General features: G+C 47.4%; 1 pseudogene across 1 annotated transcript; it reads left to right on the top strand.

Moving 5' to 3' along the window:
• The first annotated feature begins 1,870 nt into the window (after positions 1-1,870).
• Positions 1,871-13,731, top strand: LOC146055908 (5-cytosine rRNA methyltransferase NSUN4-like; annotated as a pseudogene). The gene is made up of 4 exons (XR_014468985.1): positions 1,871-1,975; positions 3,583-4,053; positions 9,218-9,341; positions 12,889-13,731. The product of XR_014468985.1 is annotated as a 5-cytosine rRNA methyltransferase NSUN4-like (transcript).
• Positions 13,732-25,044: the final 11,313 nt, after the last annotated feature.

Raw genomic sequence — 25,044 nt, 5'->3', positions numbered from 1 at the left:
CGTGTCAGTAATGGAGAGTGATGTCACTGTGACGCCCCCAGTCCCCCTCACCTCCCAAGTCAGGTCCCTGTGTCAGTAATAGATATAAGAGTGATGTCACTGTGACGCCCCCAGTCCCCCTCACCTCCCCAGTCAGGTCCCTGTGTCAGTAATAGAGATAAGAGTGATGTCACTGTGACGCTCCCAGACCCCCTCACCTCCCCAGTCAGGTCCCAGTGTTAGTAATAGAGATAAGAGTGATGTCACTGTGACGCCCCCAGACCCCCTCACCTCCCCAGTCAGGTCCCCCGTGTCAGTAATGGAGATAAGAGTGATGTCACTGTGACGCCCCCAGTCCCCCTCACCTCCCCAGTCAGGTCCCTGTGTCAGTAATAGAGATAAGAGTGATGTCACTGTGACGCTCCCAGACCCCCTCACCTCCCCAGTCAGGTCCCTGTGTTAGTAATAGAGATAAGAGTGATGTCACTGTGACTTTACCTCCCCAGTCAGCAGGCAGATGATCTCCAAGGTTATATTCAATAGCTTATTAGCGATGTGATTCTTCTCCTCCATTCCGTTCTCCATTCTCAGTAAATCAGATAATCCAGATAGAAGTCTTCTCCTATGTGTAAGTATCGCAGTTATGCGGCTTCTGGTTAGGAAACGATTCTAGCAGGTACAGTTTTCATCTATGAATGAAACGATGACATTAATAGTGGCTAATGACTTAGTGCAGAGCTCACACTGTGATTCCTTGCCATCAGATTAGTCCGAGACACAGTGCACAGAACATCAGAGTCTACGATGGAATCGCAAATCATCCCGAATCCACACTTTGCACAGGGATAGAGACTGCGCGTGCGGCTGGATATGGGCTCTCTTATATGTCTGTTATGGGTGTAACCCAGGACAGTGCCAACCTGGGTATCAACACTTACCCTATATACAGATATCCAGCTGGCATTGTCACCAAAAACAAACAAAACCATACCCCTTTCGCATCGCACCTTAAACCCGAATTATTGCTGGGTTGATGTTAGAGCGACCCTGCTTGAGGTGCGGTGTGAAAGCTCCCAACCAAATAACCTAGGTCGACCAACTCGGCCATTCGACCCGGTTATTAGAAGGGTTGGTACGCCCGATGGGGGTTATTCAGACCTGATCGCTCCGGTCAGTTTTAGCAGCACCTTATGACTGTACTGCTATTAGTTATAGCGACAGAGTGTAATCCCACCCAGTGAAGGCCTGCGAATGGTTTGCGCTTAGGGATGACAATCCCTGGGCATTTTTCTAATCCGGAGATATGGGATTGTAAAATGCTCAATCCCAGGATTGGTTTACTTAATATAACAAATGCCGGGCGGGTGGGCGCTGCGGCCCTGCGCAGCCTGACCTCTGACTAAATCACGCTGCGCAGAGCCAGGGACGGGAGAAGCCGGGCAGCATTTGAGTGGGTGCACAGCCCAATCTAGAAATCCGGCCAATGTTGGAGCCAAATCCCAGGATCCCGCTGTTCCTGGGATTGGCCACTCTACCTGCGAATAGCTAAATCCATTCGCAACTCACTCGCCACTGAATGATTTTCCCAGTGTGTGCAGCCTGTGCCAAGCCCAGAACTTACTCGGTGGCTGCAATCGAGGCCAGAGGGGATGTCACACGCCTTCCCAGACACGTTCAGAAAACGGACGGGTCATACCCCCAAACACTGGGTTCCTGTCAATCATCTTGCTTATGGACACTGATTATAAAAATAAATAAAAAAACGCTGTATTTCATCAGTGGATGGCCTGAGCACTAGGACCTATATGCATGCGCAGACATTCCTTAATCGCCCGGCCTCCACATTTTTAGTCTTGCAATCAGGAGTGAATTACCCCCTACATGGCTGACTATGCGCACTCCCAAACATAGTCAGCAACATCCTCTGTCGGCCGTGCTTGAGGACATCGTTAGCAAGATCAATGCTGTGGAATGCAGAGAGGAGGAAATCTGGCCAGTAATGCGAAAGAGGAGTTGGCCTCAGCAACCAATGAGCTGCATATTGTCACATTATGGACAGTGCTAGATAAATGTGACGTCCCATGCACACGTTAGTATGTAAAAAATAATAATAATATCGCTCACAAGGGCTTGTGTACACTTAATATTGTTATCGACCACCCCCATAGGCTGAACATGCAGTCCGATTTTAGCTACATAACCAATGACCTGCACGTTCACCGGGTCTCGGTGACGTTGCAGTAAAAGCAACATGGACGCACACTCAGTCCTTCTTCATGCAGGCCGAGGGGTAGGAGCCTCTAAAAGCGCTACAGAGTTACTCATTTTTCAACGAGTGATAACAATCGTCATGACTGATAACACTTGTTGCGTATGATAATTGGTACACCAGCCAATCCGCCCCTAACAGTCATTTTTTAAAACAAATGACAGGGGCTGAAAACATGGCGGTTGGGGAGGATTGGTTGGAGCACTATTTATCATACGTAACATGTGTTATCATTCACAGTGAGTTTTATCACTCCTTGATAAATTAGGACCTTTGCATGCTTATATTAACACCTTCAATTCCACTCAAGTTTAAGTCCCGCTATAGTCACCCTCCCACACGTATGCCAATGTAATAATAGATAAGGGATCACCACCTTCATTACTGCGTATAAGATACCACAAACTAGGAAGACCCAATTATTGCGAGACACCAAGATCAAACCATAGTCTGCCAAAAGGAGGTGGGTAAGTTCAGGAAGAACCCGATTGGTCGATGGGAGCCAGTCCAAAATGCCAAAAACATCTCATCCAAAGTGTGTAATTGTGTACATAATATATATATATATATATATATATATATATATATATATATATAAAATTGTGAAATACCTGCATTACTCTTGCACTTTAGATAGATCACTAATAAAACAACCTGCAATATGACACACGTACCTATTAATATATGGGGAAATATCAGGAAGGAGGGCCACAAGCACCCGGGATTAGGGGGTACTCACCGCCACTGCATCACAAGTCCCTCTGGATTCGCTACACAGCACGCCCGGGATGCTGCGCTCCGCAGTTGCGGTGTAATGGCTGTGGCTGCTCCCAGAGGATCTCTGTCTTGTTGTTGTGTCCTGTGTCATCGGCTCCTGCAGCAGGAGGTGCTGGGTCGTCCATGGCTCCGCCTGTCGTCCTGTTCTGGGTCGGCCTCTGCTTCCGCCCCCGGCTCCTATAAGGCTGGGGATCTTCCTCTGTCCTCTCCTCCGCTGGGCTGTCACCTGTCCTCTGCGCGGCTCTTGTCCTTGATGTTGCCTAGTGTTCATAACACACTTTCGGACAGGCAACTCTAGGGGCAGCTCCGCACCACTGAGGGGGCTTCTACAGGTCTCCAGCTAGGGGTCCTTTGCGTATCCTTCCTCAAGAGCGGGTGTCCTCCGCGGTGCCTGCAGTCCTTGTTCTCCACTTGCTGCGTCCTCTATCTTCTTCGGAGCAACCCCGGGAGAATCCTCCGGCTGGGTGTGCTCCCAGGTAATTTACCCCCTCAGCACCTTCTTCCTCGAGGTTCTAGTCTTCACCCTCTCGGCTCCTCCACAGGCAGGCACTATGTAGGACACCTCGGCAGCACCCATCATTCTGTTCTCTCCGGGTTTGGGGCTCCTCCTGTGGTTGGCAGCTAGTGGGGGCAGCGCGGTTCCCTTCCCTCTGGCCGGCAGCAGTAGGGGACTTGGAGGAGCCTGGCTCTCCTGGCGCCATTCCTGGTCACACAGCTGCGCAGCCCCCGCTCCTTACAGGTCAGCAGCTCACAGGCCCTTGTCCTCTCCAGGGATCACCCTTCCCGGTGTCGGCTCTCTCTGCTGTGGGTTATGCATCGCTGCAGGACCGCCTCTGCCCCCCCTGCCCTACTCTTTCTTTAGTCCCCCTCAGGCATACCTTGCAGCCAACGACTCCTCTATTTCCCGCTGCAACCGCCTGCGCAGGGTCCCACAGGCCTACATCCCACAAGAGTTGCATACAGAGGACAGAGTGCGTGTCACCTCGTGGGATGGCACAGACTGGCCAGAGGAGGGCATGTATGACAGGGTAAGTGGCTGTCTGTCCGTAGAACACAATAGAGCTCAGCACAAAAACCTACTTTTTATGACTGTCTATTTATCAGGACGGTGAAGTCAGACCGTGCCTAGTGCTTTGCAGCTAATCACTGGGTGCGCAGGTATACTACCACACACTCCACCGTAGAACACAATAAGCAACGAAGATAAAAGATAAGGATATTAAAATCCACAACCCTTCTAAACCTCCTTTAAATGAGGCTGCCTGTGGAAGTGACCAATCAGTGATCAGTGTTGGTCAGGGTAACAAAATCAGGATTAGCTGTTAGCTAATTGTATCCCTTATTATGTAACTTGTCTCTAATGCCGCTTTCAAATCGCAAATCCAGGGACTTTTAACTGGTTCAGTCCCAGTGCGACCCTGCATGTGCATGTTCACACTGCAACAGTGTCAGCGCGTCATCGGAGAGAGAGCTGGCGCTGCTCCAAGCGCTGTCTCCTCCATTGTGTGAACGGGAAAATGGTCGACCCGTTTAACCCATTCATACTGCACAGCAACACGGCAATGAAATGGTAAGAACCCTTCTTTTTTACCAGTTCGTATTGCCGTGTTGCAACCCGATTGCGGGACCCGGAAACCCCTTTCACATCGCCCTAATTACCGGGTCAAACCGGCAAGAAACCGGCTTGTACCCGGTAATTAGGTGCGATGTGAAAGGGGTATTATAAACATGAACCTTCTCTTTGCTGCTTATTATTTATCTCCTCCACTCTTACTGCACCCGACAATGCGCCTTATGTGCAGTGTAACTTATAACGTCTACCCCTTCCCACCAAAGTCCCGGGTCAGATCTGGAACTTACCTTGTTCACACGGTGGGCTGACCCGAGATAAGATGCCATCTCCAAGTCACAGGAAACTAGTGATCTCCCCTAAAAGCCAGGCTGGAGACCTACAGTGGGGAAAGGGGGGTCTGCAGACACAAGTGGTCACTGGGGATAGAACGCAAAATCTTTCTCAATTGGGAAGAACCCTGCTGCACTGCAGGTGGGGCAGATGTAACATGCAAAGAGAGATACATTTGGGTGGGGTGTGTTCAAACTGAATTCTAATGTGCAGTGTAAATATAAAGCATCCAATATTTACCCTGCACAGAAACAAATAACTCGCCCAAATCTCTCTCTGCACATGTTACATCTGCCCCACCTGCAGCGCAGCATGGAGTTAGCCAGGTCTCTCTGCACATGTTACATCTGCCCCACCTGCAGCGCAGCAGGGTGTTACCCAGGTCTCTCTGCACATGTTACATCTGCCCCACCTGCAGCGCAGCATGGTGTTACCCAGGTCTCTCTGCACATGTTACATCTGCCCCACCTGCAGCGCAGCATGGTGTTACCCAGGTCTCTCTGCACATGTTACATCTGCCCCACCTGCAGCGCAGCATGGTGTTACCCAGGTCTCTCTGCACATGTTACATCTGCCCCACCTGCAGCGCAGCATGGTGTTACCCAGGTCTCTCTGCACATGTTACATCTGCCCCACCTGCAGCGCTGCATGGTGTTACCCAGGTCTCTCTGCACATGTTACATCTGCCCCACCTGCAGCGCAGCATGGTGTTACCCAGGTCTCTCTGCACATGTTACATCTGCCCCACCTGCAGCGCAGCATGGTGTTACCCAGGTCTCTCTGCACATGTTACATCTGCCCCACCTGCAGCGCAGCATGGTGTTACCCAGGTCTCTCTGCACATGTTACATCTGCCCCACCTGCAGCGCAGCATGGTGTTACCCAGGTCTCTCTGCACATGTTACATCTGCCCCACCTGCAGCGCAGCATGGTGTTACCCAGGTCTCTCTGCACATGTTACATCTGCTCCACCTGCAGCGCAGCATGGTGTTACCCAGGTCTCTCTGCACATGTTACATCTGCCCCACCTGCAGCGCAGCATGGTTTTACCCTTTTGAGAAAGATTTTGCTTTTGTGATCAATTCTGAATCCGGCCCTAAGGATCCAGGGAGCTTGGGGTACTTAAGATAAGGGGAGACCCACTAAGGATAAAAACACACACACCATACACACAGCATATATACATACACACACAGCATATATACATACACACAACACACACATACACAGCATATATACATACACACACAGCATATATACATACACACACACCATACACACAGCATATATACATACACACACATACACACAGCATATATACATACACACACACACACACACACCATACACACAGCATATATACATACACACACAGCATATATACACACACACACAGCATATATACATACACACAACACACATACACAGCATATATACATACACACACAGCATATATACATACACACAGCATATATACATACACACACAGCATATATATCCCTTATTATGTAACTTGTCTCTAATGCCGCTTTCAAATCGCAAATCCAGGGTCGCACCGGGACTTTTAACTGGTTCAGTCCCAGTGCGACCCTGCATGTGCATGTTCACACTGCAACAGTGTCAGCGCGTCATCGGAGAGAGAGCTGGCGCTGCTCCAAGCGCTGTCTCCTCCATTGTGTGAACGGGAAAATGGTCGACCCGTTTAACCCATTCATACTGCACAGCAACACGGCAATGAAATGGTAAGAACCCTTCTTTTTTACCAGTTCGTATTGCCGTGTTGCAACCCGATTGCGGGACCCGGAAACCCCTTTCACATCGCCCTAATTACCGGGTCGAACCGGCAAGAAACCGGCTTGTACCCGGTAATTAGGTGCGATGTGAAAGGGGTATTATAAACATGAACCTTCTCTTTGCTGCTTATTATTTATCTCCTCCACTCTTACTGCACCCGACAATGCGCCTTATGTGCAGTGTAACTTATAACGTCTACCCCTTCCCACCAAAGTCCCGGGTCAGATCTGGAACTTACCTTGTTCACACGGTGGGCTGACCCGAGATAAGATGCCATCTCCAAGTCACAGGAAACTAGTGATCTCCCCTAAATGCCAGGCTGGAGACCTACAGTGGGGAAAGGGGGGTCTGCAGACTCAAGTGGTCACTGGGGATAGAACGCAAAATCTTTCTCAATTGGGAAGAACCCTGCTGCACTGCAGGTGGGGCAGATGTAACATGCAAAGTGAGATACATTTGGGTGGGGTGTGTTCAAAGTGAATTCTAATGTGCAGTGTAAATATAAAGCATCCAATATTTACCCTGCACAGAAACAAATAACTCGCCCAAATCTCTCTCTGCACATGTTACATCTGCCCCACCTGCAGCGCAGCATGGTGTTACCCAGGTCTCTCTGCACATGTTACATCTGCCCCACCTGCAGCGCAGCATGGTTTTACCCTTTTGAGAAAGATTTTGCTTTTGTGATCAACTCTGAATCCGGCCCTAAGGATCCAGGGAGCTTGGGGTACTTAAGATAAGGGGAGACCCACTAAGGATAAAAACACACACACCATACACACAGCATATATACATACACACACATACACACAGCATATATACATACATACACACACACACACACACACACCATACACACAGCATATATACATACACACACAGCATAGATACATACACACAGCATATATACATACACACAACACACATACACAGCATATATACATACACACACAGCATATATACATACACACACACACCATACACACAGCATATATACATACACACAGCATATATACATACACACACAGCATATATACATACACACACACACACACCATACACACAGCATATATACATACACACAGCATATATACATACACACAACACACATACACAGCATATATACATACACACACAGCATATATACATACACACACAGCATATATACATACACACACAGCATATATACACACACACACACACCATACACACAGCATATATACATACACACAGCATATATACACACACAGCATATATACATACACACAGCATATATACATACACACAGCATATATACCTACACACAACACACATACACAGCATATATACATACAAACAGCATATATACATGCACACACACACAGCATATATACATACACACACAGCATATATACATGCACACACACACAGCATATATACATACACACACACAGCATATATACATACACACAGCATATATACATACACACACACAGCATATATACATACACACAGCATATATACATACACACATACACACAGCATATATACACACACACACACACAGCATATATACATACACACATACACAGCATATATACATACACACACAGCATATATACATACACACACAGCATATATACATACACACAGCATATATACATACACACACAGCATATATATACACACACACAGCATATATACATACACACAACACACATACACAGCACGCATACAGTAAGGAGCAGATGTGCTCTTATCGTGGCCCCTGTGCATAGATGGGGACAATCCTGACTCTGTCTCTTAAAACATATTTGGTGCATCGCTTGCCGGCAGGCACGGGGGGGGGGGGGGGGGGGGGGGGTAATGTATCTCCCTAGGGTAAAACTGGAGTGGTCAGGACCATAAAGGGGGGCTGTAATCTCTCCCTCCCAGCTGTTCACACAAAACGTTAGGTAAAAAATGGCAGAGATCCAATGACCATTATCAGTGCTTTCTGGCTACAACCCTGCAAGCTGTGCAGGTTGTGTTTTCTGGTCACTGGGTTACACTGGGATACTAGCATACCTCCCAACTTCTTGGCTGCTGGAAAAGGGACACGCCTGGAAAGGGGGTGGGCCTATGCAAATGAGGGTGCGGCTTATGCAAATTAGCCGAAACCCATTTTTGGCCGCGAATAGACGCTGTGCGCATGCACACAGCGTCTATTCAATCAGCTTGGGGGGGCTCCCAACTGCCACCCCCCGCAGCGGGACAATGCCGGCCGCGGGTGGGACAGCGGGACAGGACCCGAAAATCGGGACTGTCCCGCTGAAATCGTGACACTTGGGAGGTATGTACTAGAGTGGATGTCACCTACTGTATATTTCCCTAGTGTTTCCTACTGTGTGTTGTTCAGCCCCTGCATGTCTAAGCTAAGCCAACAAGCCACTGCTGGTTGCAGGCCCATAGATCCCCTCCCCCACCACTGTGCCCAGTGTTGTTTTAGAATATAATTCTTCATCTTGGATCTGCAGATTCCGGTAGATACTCCATGTACCACAGACCGGCATTCCCTTCTAGAGGAGGAGAACAACATCTTCCATCGTATGAGGACAAAGCAGCGTCATAGGTGCCACTGCTGCAGACTATGCTCCTGGTGTAAGTCACTGATACCCAGGTCTCTGTATTATGCCAGGAATTTTAGAACTACAGATGTAGCCGGCCTTACTCTTGCTGGCGAATCGACAGCAGCATGCTGCTGGCGATCCGCCAGCAACACGGCGCTCCAACTGACTGAGACGCGCGTGCATCCCCCACGCACGCGCGTCTCAGTATCCGGGAGGCAAGGCGGACGCAATACTGTCCCCCTCCCGCTCGAGGGGGCTGGGGGGGACCCGAGGGCACTGCGGGGGGTGCGGTCGCCCGGTGTGGGCACCGGGCGACCGAGGGCAGCACCGTCGGAAGGGGACGCGCGCGCACCTCGTGTGCACGTCACCTTCCGGCATACAGATGGTGCGGGGCAGGGGATGGCGGCTTGAATACTGTACATCTGTACAGTATTCAATGATTTTCTTTGGAACGGATCTGGGTAATAATATAATTACAGGTTGAGTATCCCTTATCCAAATATCCGTTCTCCAAATTATTCCATAAACCATAATCTCCAGAATGTAATTTTTTTGTGTGTGTGGGGCTAAAAACCTACTGGGGACATCTGTACCAGCACTACTGAGGACATGATATGTAACTGGCACTACTGGGGACATGATATGTAACTGGCACTACTGAGGACATGATATGTAACTGGCACTACTGGGAACATGATATGTAACTGGCACTACTGAGGACATGATATGTAACTGGCACTACTGGGGACATGATAATGTAGCTGTCTCTACTGGGGACATCTGTACCATCACTACTGAGGACATGATATGTAACTGGTGCTACTGGGGACATGATATGTAACTGGCGCTACTGGGGACATGATATGTAACTGGCACTTCTAGGGATATGATATGTAACTGGCGCTACTGGGGACATATGTAACTGGCGCTACTGGGGACATGATATGTAACTGGCGCTACTGGGGACATGATATGTAACTGGCACTACTGGGGACATGATATGTAACTGGTGCTACTGGGGACATGATATGTAACTGGGCCTACTGGTGACATGATATGTAACTGGCACTACTGTGGACATGTTATGTAACTGGCGCTACTGGGGACATGATATGTAACTGGCACTACTGGGGACATGTTATGTAACTGGCGCTACTGGGGACATGATATGTAACTGGCACTACTATGGACATGATATGTAACTGGCACTACTGGGGACATGTTATTTAACTGGCGCTACTGGGGACATGATATGTAACTGGCGCTACTGGGACATGATATGTAACTGGCACTTCTGGGGACATGATATGTAACTGGCGCTACTGGGGACATGATATGATATGTAACTGGGCCTACTGGGGACATGATATGTAACTGGCGCTACTGGGGACATGATATGTAACTGGGCCTACTGGTGACATGATATGTAACTGGCACTACTGGGGACATGATATGTAACTGGCGCTACTGGGGACATGATATGTAATGGGCATACTGGGGACATGATATGTAACTGGTACTACTGGGGACATGATATGTAACTGGCACTACTGGGACATAATATGTAACTGGCGCTACTGGGGACATGATATGTAAATGGCACTACTGGGGACATCTGTAACTGGCACTACGTGGGATATGATCTGTAACTGGCGCTACTGGGGACATTATATGTAACTGGCGCTACTGAGGACATGATATGTAACTGGCACTACTGGGGACATGATATGTAACTGGCGCTACTGGGGACATGATATGTAACTGGGCCTACTGGGGACATGATATGTAACTGGCGCTACTGTGGACATGATATGTAACTGGCACTATTGGGGACATAATATGTAACTGGCACTACTGGGGACATGATATGTAACTGGCGCTACTGGGGACATGATATGTAATGGGCATACTGGGGACATGATATGTAACTGGTACTAATGGGGACATGATATGTAACTGGCGCTACTGGGGACATGATATGTAACTGGCACTACTGGGGACATGATATGTAGCTGGCACTACTGGGGACATGATATGTAACTGGCACTACTGGGGACATGATATGTAACTGGCACTACTGGGGACATGATATGTAACTGGCGCTACTGGGGACATGATATGTAATGGGCATACTGGGGACATGATATGTAACTGGCACTACTGGGGACATGATATGTAACTGGCGCTACTGGGGACATGATATGTAACTGGCACTACTGGGGACATGATATGTAGCTGGCACTACTGGGGACATGATATGTAACTGGCACTACTGGGGACATGATATGTAACTGGCACTACTGGGGACATGATATGTAACTGGCGCTAAATATGTGCATGAAAATGATTGCCTGAGATAGTACACAGACTTTGTTTCATGTTTATAACCTTGTTTCATGCACAGATATATTATTTGTGTGTATCACACGTGTTTGATGTGCATATACAACATAAATGCAAGATATCTCATTAAAATTATTTTTTTTTCCAAAATATGGAATGCGTTCTGGTCCTGAGAATTTTGGATACTTAACCTGTATATCCTTGATGCTGGCTCCTAGATTTTAGAGAATTTTGTTGAGCTCTGCTGTCTCTCTCGTATCCTGATTTATAACATGGTGAACGCCTTATTCTTCTTTGGTTAGCATCCATGTTTCCACATACATGGCCTGACTTGCACTTGCCTCTTCCTTAAGAACCAAAAGGCTCTTTACATGTGGTCCCAACAATCTGCCTAAACTGATTGTGATGTCTACTTGACCAGGTGACCTCATTAGAGGCTTAGTATTCCTTAGGTTTAAGTACAGATCACCCCCCCCCTCCCCAAGGGATTGTGGGGTAGATGTATGCAGCAGTGATATGGGAGTAGAAGTGAAACAGAGGAGAAATGGCTCATGAGAACCAATCGGCTGCTCTGTATAATTTTATATTATGCAAATTATAGCTGTTACTTCGGTGCTGATTGGTTGCAGTGGGCCACTTCCCCTCTGGCTCACTACTCCTCCCTTATCACTGCTTCATTCATCTACCCCCTTGTTACTAGTTTGATGCCTTGAGGCAGTGTGATTGTGCTGGCCCGGTGTCCTGCAGTCTGGACTTGAACCTTCTGAATGTTAGTGATCTTGCATCATTTTTGCTAAAATTATGCTAAGAACTTCAATTTTACTGCATATTAAATGGCAGAGGTTTTTTTTTGTAGTGTGGCACTACAAGTATCAGCTCCTCTGAAGTGATTATGGAAAACTTCCATTTCTTCTATCTTGCCACAACTTTTTGAATGTTTGTGGTGGTTCTCTAAAAAGATACTTACAAATCATCGGGACGGCTGGAATTCAGACAAAAAGTGCTCGATCGCCTATAGAGAGAATTCTGTGTGAAACCAGCCTCTGTAGGGTGCAAAATCGGGAGTCGTTGCTGGCGTTTAAGCTTTGTGGGAACGGCACCTCGCACCCTAGGATCGACCCCCTATACTGTGTGTGTGTTTCCTTGCTATTCTTATTATGTTATTCTAGAGGTAAAATGTTGCCACCGTTCAGATTGTCTTGTACGGAGAATGATTCTCTCTTATTTCCCCACAGATCCGGCCTTCGGGCTGCGGCACCAGGAGGAGAGGTGGTGTACGCCACTTGCTCTCTTTCCCAACTCCAGAACGAGTGCGTAGTGGAGAGAGCCCTCGAGCTGGCGGCCTCAGAGTATGGAGTCCATGCAGAGATCCAGAGCCTCCGATCCTTCCGGGATGTGTTCAGAAATACTTTTAATTTCCACACAAATTGCCGCATAGGGGAGTTGGTCGTTCCGCATCTCACTGCAAACTTTGGGCCTATTTACCTCTGTAAGCTGCTCCGCATGCGATAACGACATGCATGGAACACGGTAGAAGAGAGACTGGAGGGAATCCTAGAACTGCATCCTTTTCAGGTGTAAATGGTTCACCACTGATGCTGTCAGGGATAAACTGGGGCTAAACTTAAGCCCTGGCATTCCTTCTGTCTGTGTATGCACACAAACAGGGGGTGTGGTCACATGCCACGGCCCAATATGCGCATACCAGTCTGGCAGAACTGCTGGGAAAAGGCCTCAAGACTGTCTGAACGGTGCATCAGGCCATTGGTCCTTATGACATTTGTCAGATTGCTAGTCCTGCCTTGGTGTCAGCTGATGAGGAGGGGTCCGGTGTGTGCATCCTGGGCATAAGATGCCCATAAGATGCCATACTATGCTGACCACCAGAGCACAAGTTAATGAAATGTATAAACTACATTCTTATATTCACTATTGTGTGATATTGCCTTTGGCGTTTCCCCTGGTAAGTGAATCCATAATAAATCTGCCAGGAACCTATTTTCTACAACAAAACGAAAATGCCCATAAAAATAAATTATAGATTTGATTGTAAATATCATAAACGTTAAGTGATTTTATTGTGGAGTCATTTTTTTTTTTGCACCTTTTTAAAAACACCGACCTACATACAAGCGATTTTTAGAATTTTTTTTGTGAACAATAGAAAGGTTGGATGAATTGACATTATGGGCCCGATTCAGTCCTGTTCGTATTGTTGCAGCATAGCCGCCCGGGGTCCGCTCAGGCATAGACGTTAGCAGGGGAGCGTTTTTATGGGTACGTTCCCCTGTTGCTGTCCGCCGGTTCCCGCCTCTCCCTGAGCCAACGGGCCGGCGAGTGTGAAACTTGCCTAGGCTACTTGCGCCCTGGGTTTGCGGATGCGCATATTCACACATGTGCAAACCCCGAACATCGGGATCGGGGACGAATTTGGACCTTAACTAATGGGTCTGAATCGGCTCCTACAGATAGAGCCATCCTCATCTAGACCTTTAATAGGATTAAGTGAGTAATAGGATTACTGTGCTAATCCCGTACTGTATTGTATTGCTGCTGAGAACAATAGGCCTTGGCTCACCGTGGCTCTCCAGAGAAGGCTGGCTGGGGAGGGCTCCATCTGTATATATGCATTAATGTGACGATGGAGAACGCCTGCAATAACTGGGGGACTGCACTGCACAGCATGTGACAAATCATAGTCCTGTTATATGGACAAGTGTTACTATAAAACATGAGAAAAGTACCAAGGCCTCCCCATTTCCAGGTGCTCGTTACATGCATCAGCCCCACTGAAAACTGGAAGGTGAAAATGTGCTCATCAAAAGTGAAAGGACCAATGTGCTGGATGATGAAGATGTGTAACAAAGACGTGCCAACGTCAGGCGCCTATTGCATGCTGGGTAGTACAGAGCCTAGCTGGGCCCCGGCACGTTTCAGGGGGCGTGGCCATGCACCCTTTAGTTAAAATCTAGAGAAAAATAGCACTTTAATCACCACCCTGGCCACACTGCAGCCCAGCACATGGAAGCATGTTCTGGATTGAGAAGAGCTGCTGCTGGCAGGTAATGGGGCCCCATTGGGCCCCTCCATCAGACTGGTAATTAGTACCCCCTTTATCGGCACCACTGACTGCATGCAATAGCTATTGACCTGGTAATTGCCCACAGCATTGGAATTCCACCACTGGCAGCAGTGGCAAATGCAGGATTTTTAGAGGGGGGTTTCCAAATGTAGTCCAAAATCTCCCATTCTGCATCGGAGTAAGTACAGGAGTCTGGGGGAGCGGTCACAGCCCTGAAAATTGGTCTTTTCAGTACTTGTTTCCTAGCACGGCGCCAACGATTTTAATTGTATCCATCGGGTCCTGAAAAATCGCGTAGATCACATCGCATGCCAACCAAATCGCATGCGATGCGATCTAACCGATTTTTACATTGGAACCAATGTAAAATGCCCCCCTAGACCCCAATTTTCATTGTATACCCACCCTGATGGGTCAACTGCCCCCCCATTGTTAACGCCACCCCATGATCAACGCCAACCCAAAGCGTGGCGAGCCCACGAGGGGCGGCGGTACACATCCTCCTACCTTTTCATACCCCCACTATCCACATCGGCGTGGAGTTGATTTTATATAGTGCCCGAAGCGTGGCGAGCGGACGCGCATTACTTCACAGGTATTACGCGTGCACTCGCCACGCTTCAGGCTCGCTGCGCTCGCCACGCTTCGGGCTCGGGGGCTCGCCACACTATATAAAGTCAACTCCACGCGGACGTGGATAGTGGGGGTATGAAAAGGTCGGAGGACGCATACCTCCACCCCTCGCCATGCTTCGGGTTGGCGTTCATTGTGGGGTGGCGTTAACAATGGGGTGCCATTTCACATACAAATTACCCATCAGGGTGGGTATACAATCAAAAATCGGGTATGGTGGGCCATTTAACATTGTTCCCTATGTAAAATCGGGTCCATCGCATTGGTCGTATTGTATGCCATTATAATATCATACAATGGACCCAATTTTACATAGGAATTTAACATTGAGTACAATGCATTCAATGTTAAATCGCGTCGGTCGCTTCGCATGCCATTATAATGGCATGCGATGGACCCAAGTTTGTAATTGTCGGGAAAAGGCTAAAAATAGCCCAAAGTCGCGTCGGTCAGGTCCCATCGCATACCTTAACTTAAGATATGCGATGGGTCACAATGGGCGCCGTGCTAGGAAACAAGTACCGTCTTTTCATACACTGGATACTGTATTGATATTTAACAGTACAAATGGTCTATAATATAGGCTCTTTCAAACATTTAAATACAATAAGTAGTCAGGAAAAGGTTAAACATATAATAATAAATAAATACACAAACATAATAGAACCAGTGCTGCACTTTCACAATCTCACACTTCATGGTAAGGCTCCTGTCTCTTCCTCCTGGCAGCTGCTCTCTGGTCCAGTGCGATGTTTGAGGGCTCAGATCCACACATACAGTAAATGTGGTAGAAGAAGCTGGAACACTGCATGATGTGGTGGCAGCTATATTGATCATATTATATACCAACTATTGTTGTCACAATTCAAGGCAGGGATGGGGAACCTTCGGCCCTCCAGCTGTTGTTGAACTACACATCCCAGAATGCTTTTGCTGCAGTTTTAACATGGCCAATAGCAAATCATGTAGCAGTGCATGCTGGGATGTGTAGTTCAGCAACAGATGGAGGGCCAAAGTCCCGTCCCCCCCGCGTTTGCATAATCATTCATGAACACCTCCTTCATTAAAAAATGTACTAAGCTTTGAAAAGTGATAAAGTGGAGAGGTATAAGTCTGTAACATGGCATTTAAAACCAGGACCAGGGCTACCTACGGGAAGAAGATAGGTAAGTATTAGTATGTGTGGGCTTTGTATGTATTAAAGTTTTATTTTAAGTGTGTGTCAGTGTGTTTTATTTTACTATTTTTAATACTGTGGAACTACAAGACCCAGCGGGCCCTTTAATGCCCCGCAGGCTGGGACTTGTGGTTCTCCAAGTCCCAGCTTGCGGGGGAGGCTTGCTGGGACTCATAGTGCCCCAGTATTAGACAATAGATTATTCTATTTTTTACACCACTATCAGCTCGATGCCCACCACCCAGGGGCATTGAGGACAGCACCAGGCTTCAGCCTGGTCAGGTAAGTCCTGGAGGGTTGGGACCCCTTCATTGGGGGGGTCCCCACTCCCCCAGGGCCCCTGGCCAGGCTGACTGGTCGGTAGGGTTAATGTTTTGGCCGCGGGACCTTATATCATAAGTGTCCCCCGGCTGTGGCATTACCCTGCTGGCTGGTTGTGCCTGGGGCTGGTTCTTAAAATACGGGGGACCCCTAGTCATTTTGCCCCCTGGAGCCTGGGGCTGGTTGTTAAAAATCGGGGAACCCCTATTTGTCGGGTTCCCTGATTTGTAATTACCGGCCCGGCTCCTTCAGCCTGGTGCTGGTTACAGCTGTGGGGGGGACCCCACGCTGTTTTTTTTTTTTATATTTTTTTTTCTGTTTTTTTACACTGAAGCCTGCACGGATCTGACTGATCTGTGCAGGCTTAAAGCAAATACGACAGGGAAAGCAAGGTGTATTTTCCTGTCGTATTTGTGTGGGTGTTTTACACCAATTAGCAGCCGTATTATCAGTACGGCTGCTTAGTATATCAGGAACCACCATTCTTTTGAATGGTGATTTCTGTCGTATTCTATCGATGGTAGACATTCGTATTTGTAAATACAAATACGAATGTTCCATCTTTAGGAATACGAATTGTTGTATTTTCGGGATTTACAATCCCGAAAATACAAATGTGTAAAAAATAGGTGTATTTCTGCCTACGAATACACCTATTTTTTACGAATCCATTTTGGTAAATTTCCCCCTATATTTCACGTCAGAATACCTATTACACCTATATGTTATACACAGACTTCATTATCTATCATACATAGCACACAGACATAAACCTCATTGGGGGAAATTTACTAAGAATACGAATACAAAATATTGTATTCGTATTCTTGCTACGAATGAATACGACTGCATACCTCGTATGCAAAGTCGTGTTCCGGAGGGGGATTTACAAAGCAGTCATATACGACTGCTTTGTAGCCCTCCGATGTCGTATTAATTCGTATTAGCGGCCGTATATACAGCCGTTAATACGAATTCCTACAGGCAGTCTGCACGGATCAGTCAGATCCGTGCAGGCTGCAGAGTGTAAAATAAATAAATAAAAAAAAACGGCGTGGGGTCCCCCCCACAGCCGAAACCAGCACCAGGCTGAAAGAGCCGTGGCCGGTAATTAAAAATCAGGGAACCCGACAAATAGGGGTTCCCTGACTTTTAACAACCAGCCCCAGGCTCCAGGTCCGGGCTGGATCCCCAAATACGGGGGACAAAATGATTAGGGGTCCCCCGTATCTTAAGAACCAGCCCCAGGCACAACCAGCCAGCAGGGTAATGCCACAGCCAGGGGACACTTATTATATAAGGTCCCGCGGCCAAAGCATTAACCCTACCGACCAGTCAGCCTGGCCAGGGGTCCTGGGGGAGTGGGGACCCCCCCAATAAAGGGGTCCCCCCCTCCAGAACTTACCTGACCAGGCTGAAGCCTGGTGCTGTCCTCGATGCCCCTGGGCTGTGGGCATCGGGCTGATCTTTGTGTACAAAAAAAGATTAAAAACTATTGCCTTATACCGTGGAACTATGAGTCCCAGCAAACCTCCCCCGCATTTTTTTTTTATTTATTTATAAAAAATGTTAACACTAAAAGCCTGCACGGATCTGACTGATCTGTGCAGGCTTCTGCCAAATTTGACAGGAAAATAAAGTGTATTTTCCTGACGTATATTCGTGGCAGTTTTACACTAATTAGCAGCCGTATTATCAGTACGGCTGCTTAGTAAATCAGGAACCACAATTCTTTTGAATGGTGATTCCTGTCGTATTCTATCAATTGTGTAGACATTCGTATTTGTAAATACAAATACGAATGTCCCATCAATATGAATACAAATATTTGTATTTTTGGCATAGTAAATACCAAAAATACGAATACACCGAAAAAAAATCGTATTTTCGTAGGAAAATACGATTTTTTTCTACTAAATCATCTTAGTAAATTTCCCCCATTGACAGCCATATATTGAACAGAAATCAGAACCCCCCCCCCCCACCACCACCACCACTATTGTCGTCAAACATTGTCATTCACCACATTCTCCAGAGACAGAAGATTCTTAAGGACAGAATTGTTGGTAATTCCTCATCTATGCGGCCACAGCTTATGCCAGTTACATTAGCCGCTTTCAGAATAGCATCATTGTCACCTTGCAGGCTCGCTTCGCTCGACACAACTTTACTAAAGGTAATAGATGGTGGAGTGGACACAGGAGGGTGGCGTGGACCCAGGGTGGTGCGGGCGCTACGATATGTAAGTTCCGTAGCATAAGCTGTGGCCGCAAAGATGTATGTGTGGTGCCCCAAAGCCCCATGCGGCACGTGAGGGGTTAACTTTTCCCGGGGCTTCGCGCCTCAGGGCTGATTGACAGGCAGGGGGAGCTTGGGGATTGGCGGAGAGGAGGAGACTGAAGAGAGGACGGCGAGGGAAGACAGACTCACGTGGGTGTGGACGAGAAGAGCAGGAAGGTGAAGCAGCGTGACGGACCGGAGGTGAAGAAGCGTGGTGCGGAGACCGGGCGGCAGTCAGGAGGAGATCAAGAGAAGACACCCGCCGGGCGCAGGAGAGCCGGCGTCACCGCCCGACTACAGAGACCCCGGCGCGGACCGCGTGACGAGCCAGGCGACGCGGTGTGGAGAAGACCCAGAGGCGGATCATCCAGCCGTCGCCCGGGACCAGGGGAGCCGGCGGAACCACGGAGTGGGGCAACGCTGCGCCTGCAGTTCCCCCACTAGTGTGCCCCGGTGAAGACAGCCAAGAACAGCAGAGACACCAGCGGGGAGGAGAGCCGAGCTGCCGATCGCGACGGGCAGGAGCCTGCAGCTGTATCCCGACGCCAGGTACCCCCCTTCCAGGCCAGCCCGAGAGCAGCCAGCCCCCGTGTGGTCACCCCACCAGCAGATTAGATCCCCGTGCTGCCACCCTCCCCCCCCCCCCCGCAGACTGGCCCAGGGGACCAGGCCTCAGCGTCACGCTGCCTAGCCACAGCAGTGTGGCCTCAGTGCTGCCACCCACCAACGAACACCCCAGCAGCTTAACCCCAGTCCAACCCCAGTGCTCCTCGCCTGCATAGAGAAGGGGAAGCCAATACTAGAAAATCCCCCACCTTCCACCCGGGACCTATTGGAGGCTGGAGACATTGAGAGAGGTCCCAAGGGACCCAGATCCTCTCCGTGGAGTCACAACTCCTATTCTTTGAGTTAAGGTGCCCATACACTAGTAAGATTTATCTTCAGATCTGGCTGGTTGGAACAAAAACATGGTTATGGATGAGTGACAGTTTGTCAGTTTTCCAGCATTTCCAAACAAATGGTCAACTGTCACTTGCTCTCATCCATAACCATGTTTTTGTTCCAACCAGCCAGATCTGAAGATAAATCTGCGTGTGTATGGCCACCTTTACACTTCCCCCAGCATTAACATTTAGTTCATTTGGCCATTAGTGAGGAAACAGTGCCATCTTGTGGCCGCCTTTGGAAATTGCATGCTAGCTAGCAAAAGGGGACATCTTCTCAGGACTCACCGTAACCCTTGTTCCCCGGAGCCCTCTGGGACATTGATATTCCGCTAGGAGCCCAACACAAGGGCGTACAGACTGACATATATGACAGGTCACACTATTGCAGGTGACCCCGGGGAACCGTATTGGTATGCAAATTCTGTCAGTGTGTTATGTGATTTGATAAATGTTTACTGTTATATATATATATATATATATATTGTGAAGTTTAGCGCGAAGAGTGAAGCGTACGGCGCACTTCTGAGTTAACAGTACGGGCGCGGCGTGGCGATCCATTAGTCACAATAAAGCAGGGGTGTTTGCCCCATAGCACACCGTCCAGTACTTGTAACATAAGAAGCGTCCGAGGCCAGTTCGGACTTGTGGGAGTGAACACACCCCAAGCCAATACTGCCGGCCAGGTTGGGGTTAGTAGATTCCTTGTGTTCATTTGTTAGGGAGATAGTGTATGGTACCCCTTATACTTATTTTAGTCTCCAGTGATAACACTTAATTGATTTATTGTTGTCGTGTACTATTGTGCCTACACGTTTGCACTATTGTTAGCCGAACGGGTCGGTGGGTAACGTTCACCCCCTTTCCTACAATAAACCTGAGTTAATCCATCAGTCAGTGTCCCTTTCATTGAAGAGTCATCTCCTGCCCCCCCCCCCCGGAGAACGAGAAATCCGACGAACCTAGAGTGCCCTGAAGACGCAAGGTAAGAGGCAAATTCTTCCCTTACACCCCGGTGCACCACATGTATGTATATGTGTGTGTGTATATATATATATATATATATATGTACACTATATATTTATATATGTATATATATATAATGCTGGCTTGGGGGCATCGGCACTCGGATGCAAAAAATTAGACAAGAGGCGGTGTGGGACCCGAGTGCCACCGCCCCCAAGCCAGCATTATATCGAGTGGTCAGCAGTGACCATCTCCTAGGAGGGCACCGGGGTTTATATACGAAAATCGTGGTGTGGACATCCAGGAGTGCCACCTGAAGCTACACTAATATATATATATATATATATATATATATATATATATATATATATAAAATTAGGGATGCCCATCGCCCATTGATGATTCGAAATCATCGATGGTTCATGGCCGATGTCGATTACGTTTGTTATCGATGGGGGAGAACCAGATGGTTTCCCTCCATCAATGGAACAGCAAAACAATGTTTTGCCGTTTTTTGTCAAAGCGCCGGGACACGGAGCATAGCTCCGACACCCGCGAAGCCCTGCCCCCTATATTTTGATTGTCCCACAGGCCAATCAATCAAACATAATGGATGACCACCAAAATTTAAAAATATCGATGGTCATCCATTGCATAGTTTAGCACTATCGATGGCCAGTTGCAGAATTGCCATCGAAGGCAATGATGGCCATCCCTAATAAATATATATATATATATATATATATATATATAGATAGATAGATACAGTAGATATGTGTAGAAATATAGATAGATATGTTTGCTCCTCAGATGGCAGAGGCAATGACAGATTAAAAAACTGGGTCCCCATGCCCAAAAACCACCCTGCCCTTGGTGTGGTGACCCCTGAGCACTAATCTGTCACTTTTCACTGATTTCCCAAATGTGTTACTGTGTAATATCAGTGGGAAGATGATGTGAGGCATGGGACAGAGAGACCAACTGCCATTTCCAACTGCCGCCCGCATGCCACATGCCAGGTGTAAAACCTCAGTGTGCTGGCCTCTCACTGGCATTTCTTGAGCAGGAGCAGAGGTGAGCACAAGAAAAAAATACCCCCCTAGAGAGATCCAGCTTTTACAGCGCGTTTCCTCCAGGTATTATCAGTGATCAGAGAGATCAGCGCACATTAACATCTGTGTTTTCTTTTCTTTTTTTCTTTTTTTTTTTTTGTGCACCTTTGGTGCAATTTACCATCAACAATGAGCCGGAGGGAACTGGCCCAGTTATTTGGAACTGGGCCATATCCGAACACCTCCTGGCTACGATCTGGACGCCGCAGACCATCTTCAGGCGTACCAGCTGCAGCAGCCCAACCAGCAGCGGCACCGTCCTCAGGAGCACCAGCAGCGGCAGCACCAGCCTTGGTAGCACGGAGACCAGCAGTCATCCTTGCCCGCCTTCCATCCTACAGGAGATGCACCTTTACAGGAGGCGGCGCTGTAGAGTCCTGCACCATCTGCATCTCCCAGTTTCGGGTTTGTGAGGAAGTGGCGGTCACATCCTGCAGGCATGTTTTCCACGTCTCATGCCTGACACAGTGGCTGGATGTCAACAGCATCTGCCCCCTGTGCCGCGCCCGATGCTTTGACCTGAGCAGATTTCCCCAGTGTCATCTTTAGAGGAAATCAAGAACATCATTGCCCCCAAACATCCAGGGGTGCAATCCAAGGACGTAAGTACTATTCTAACTGGTCATGTCCTTGTTGTCTTGTCTCCCCCTGTCTACCCTACTCGGGGATTAGCTACTTGCTGCTGTTGTCAGCAGAAGTCTTGAGGGATTTTACCTTTTTTTACCTGAACTGACGGACTTAATTTGGCACATTCAAATTTGGCTTTCAATTTCAAATTCTTCAGTCCCTCAGCAGGATTTTGGTTTCACCTCTTGCCGAGTTCTACTTGTGTTATCCTTGCTCTCCCCCAACCCCCTATTCCCTCATGTGTCTTTATGTTGCTTCTGATTGGCCCTGAAGCTTGTCATTATTCGGCTAATTGGCATTCAATTAAACATTTTTTTTTTTTTTGGCAGATCATCCATTTTACAAAATGTTAATGCTTTGGGAGCTATCCACGAAGCAGTGGAAAGAGGGGAGAATTGTGATTGGTTGCTATTGGTAACATCTCTACTGGCTCCTCCCTCCACTCTTCTCACTGCTTCTCCAATAGACCCCTTTGCCACCAATCTTAGTTTAAACATATTTAAATATTTTTTATGTGTTTCAAATAAATTCCACCTTTTATTCTGCCAAATACATGTCTCTGAGTCTTTATTTATATTATGGTTACTTATGATTGTGTGATTATATGGTATATACACAGGACACCCCTCAGATGGTGGAAGGTAATGGGCACCATACATTTCCTAATTGATTTAGTTCTAATAAATAAATAAATAAATAAATAACCAATGAATGGCAATCACTGTGTCTGAGTCTTTCTGTTATATAATTTTATTAATGGTATTTTATGGTTATATTATTATTTTGTGGCTGGCGTGGGGGTCAGATAGAAGATGTTAATCCTATGTCGCATAATGCATGTGCAAGGGTGATTAGCGTCAGAAAATGCAAATGGATCATAAACACAAACTGTCCAGACTCTGGGCCAGATGCACTAAGCTTCAAAAGTGATAAAATGGAGAGTGTTAAACAACCAACCAATCAGCACCTGCCTGACATTTTTCAAACACAGTCTGTGACATGCCAGGTAGGAGCTGATTGGCTGGCTGTTCATCACTCTCCACTTTATCACTTTTGAATCTTAGTGCATCTGGCCATGTGACTGACAGGAAACCGGCGTTGGGGGGGGGGGGGGGGGGGTGGAAACCTGCCATATTCCAGGTGTTTCTGAAAAATGCAGCCGTGCCCAGGTATATAAGAGGAGGGTCTGTGATGTCAGCAATGACCACTGTCACACTCCTAGATTAATGGAAGGGGGGGGGGGATTTGAGGAAGAATTACTTCACAGAAAGAGTAGTAGATACGTGGAATAGCCTCCAATCAGAGGTGGTAGCGGCAAATACAGTAGTACAATGTAAACATGTTTGGGATAGGCATATTGATATCCTTACAAAAAAATAAGGATCAAATATGGTTTGAGGTAACGGGGGAAATTTATTAAGAAAAATTCGTAGAAAAAAAATGTATTTTCATACGAAAATACGATTTTTTGGTGGGCTTATTCGTATTTTTGGCATTTACTATGCCAAAAATACGAATTTTCGTATTGATGGGACATTCGTATTTGTATTTACAAATACGAATAAATACACCATCAATAGAATACGACAGAAATCACCATTCAAAAGAATGGTGGTTCCTGATTTAATAAGCGGATGTATTGAAAATACGACCGCTAATTAGCATAAAACGGCCGCGAATTGCCGGGCAAATACGGCAGGAAAATACACTATATTTTCCTGTCGTATTTGAGTTACACTTCCCCCAGCATTAACATTTAGTTCATTTGGCCATTAGTGAGGAAACAGTGCCATCTTGTGGCCGCCTTTGGAAATTGCATGCTAGCTAGCAAAAGGGGACATCTTCTCAGGACTCACCGTAACCCTTGTTCCCCGGAGCCCTCTGGGACATTGATATTCCGCTAGGAGCCCAACACAAGGGCGTACAGACTGACATATATGACAGGTCACACTATTGCAGGTGACCCCGGGGAACCGTATTGGTATGCAAATTCTGTCAGTGTGTTATGTGATTTGATAAATGTTTACTGTTATATATATATATATATATTGTGAAGTTTAGCGCGAAGAGTGAAGCGTACGGCGCACTTCTGAGTTAACAGTACGGGCGCGGCGTGGCGATCCATTAGTCACAATAAAGCAGGGGTGTTTGCCCCATAGCACACCGTCCAGTACTTGTAACATAAGAAGCGTCCGAGGCCAGTTCGGACTTGTGGGAGTGAACACACCCCAAGCCAATACTGCCGGCCA

The sequence above is a fragment of the Crinia signifera genome, unplaced genomic scaffold, assembly GCF_055691185.1.
Source record: "Crinia signifera unplaced genomic scaffold, ASM5569118v1 HAP2_SCAFFOLD_63, whole genome shotgun sequence".
In the NCBI taxonomy this organism is placed as follows: domain Eukaryota; kingdom Metazoa; phylum Chordata; class Amphibia; order Anura; family Myobatrachidae; genus Crinia; species Crinia signifera.
Note: the sequence above shows the minus strand (reverse complement) of the source record. Positions and strands in the feature narration are given on the sequence as shown.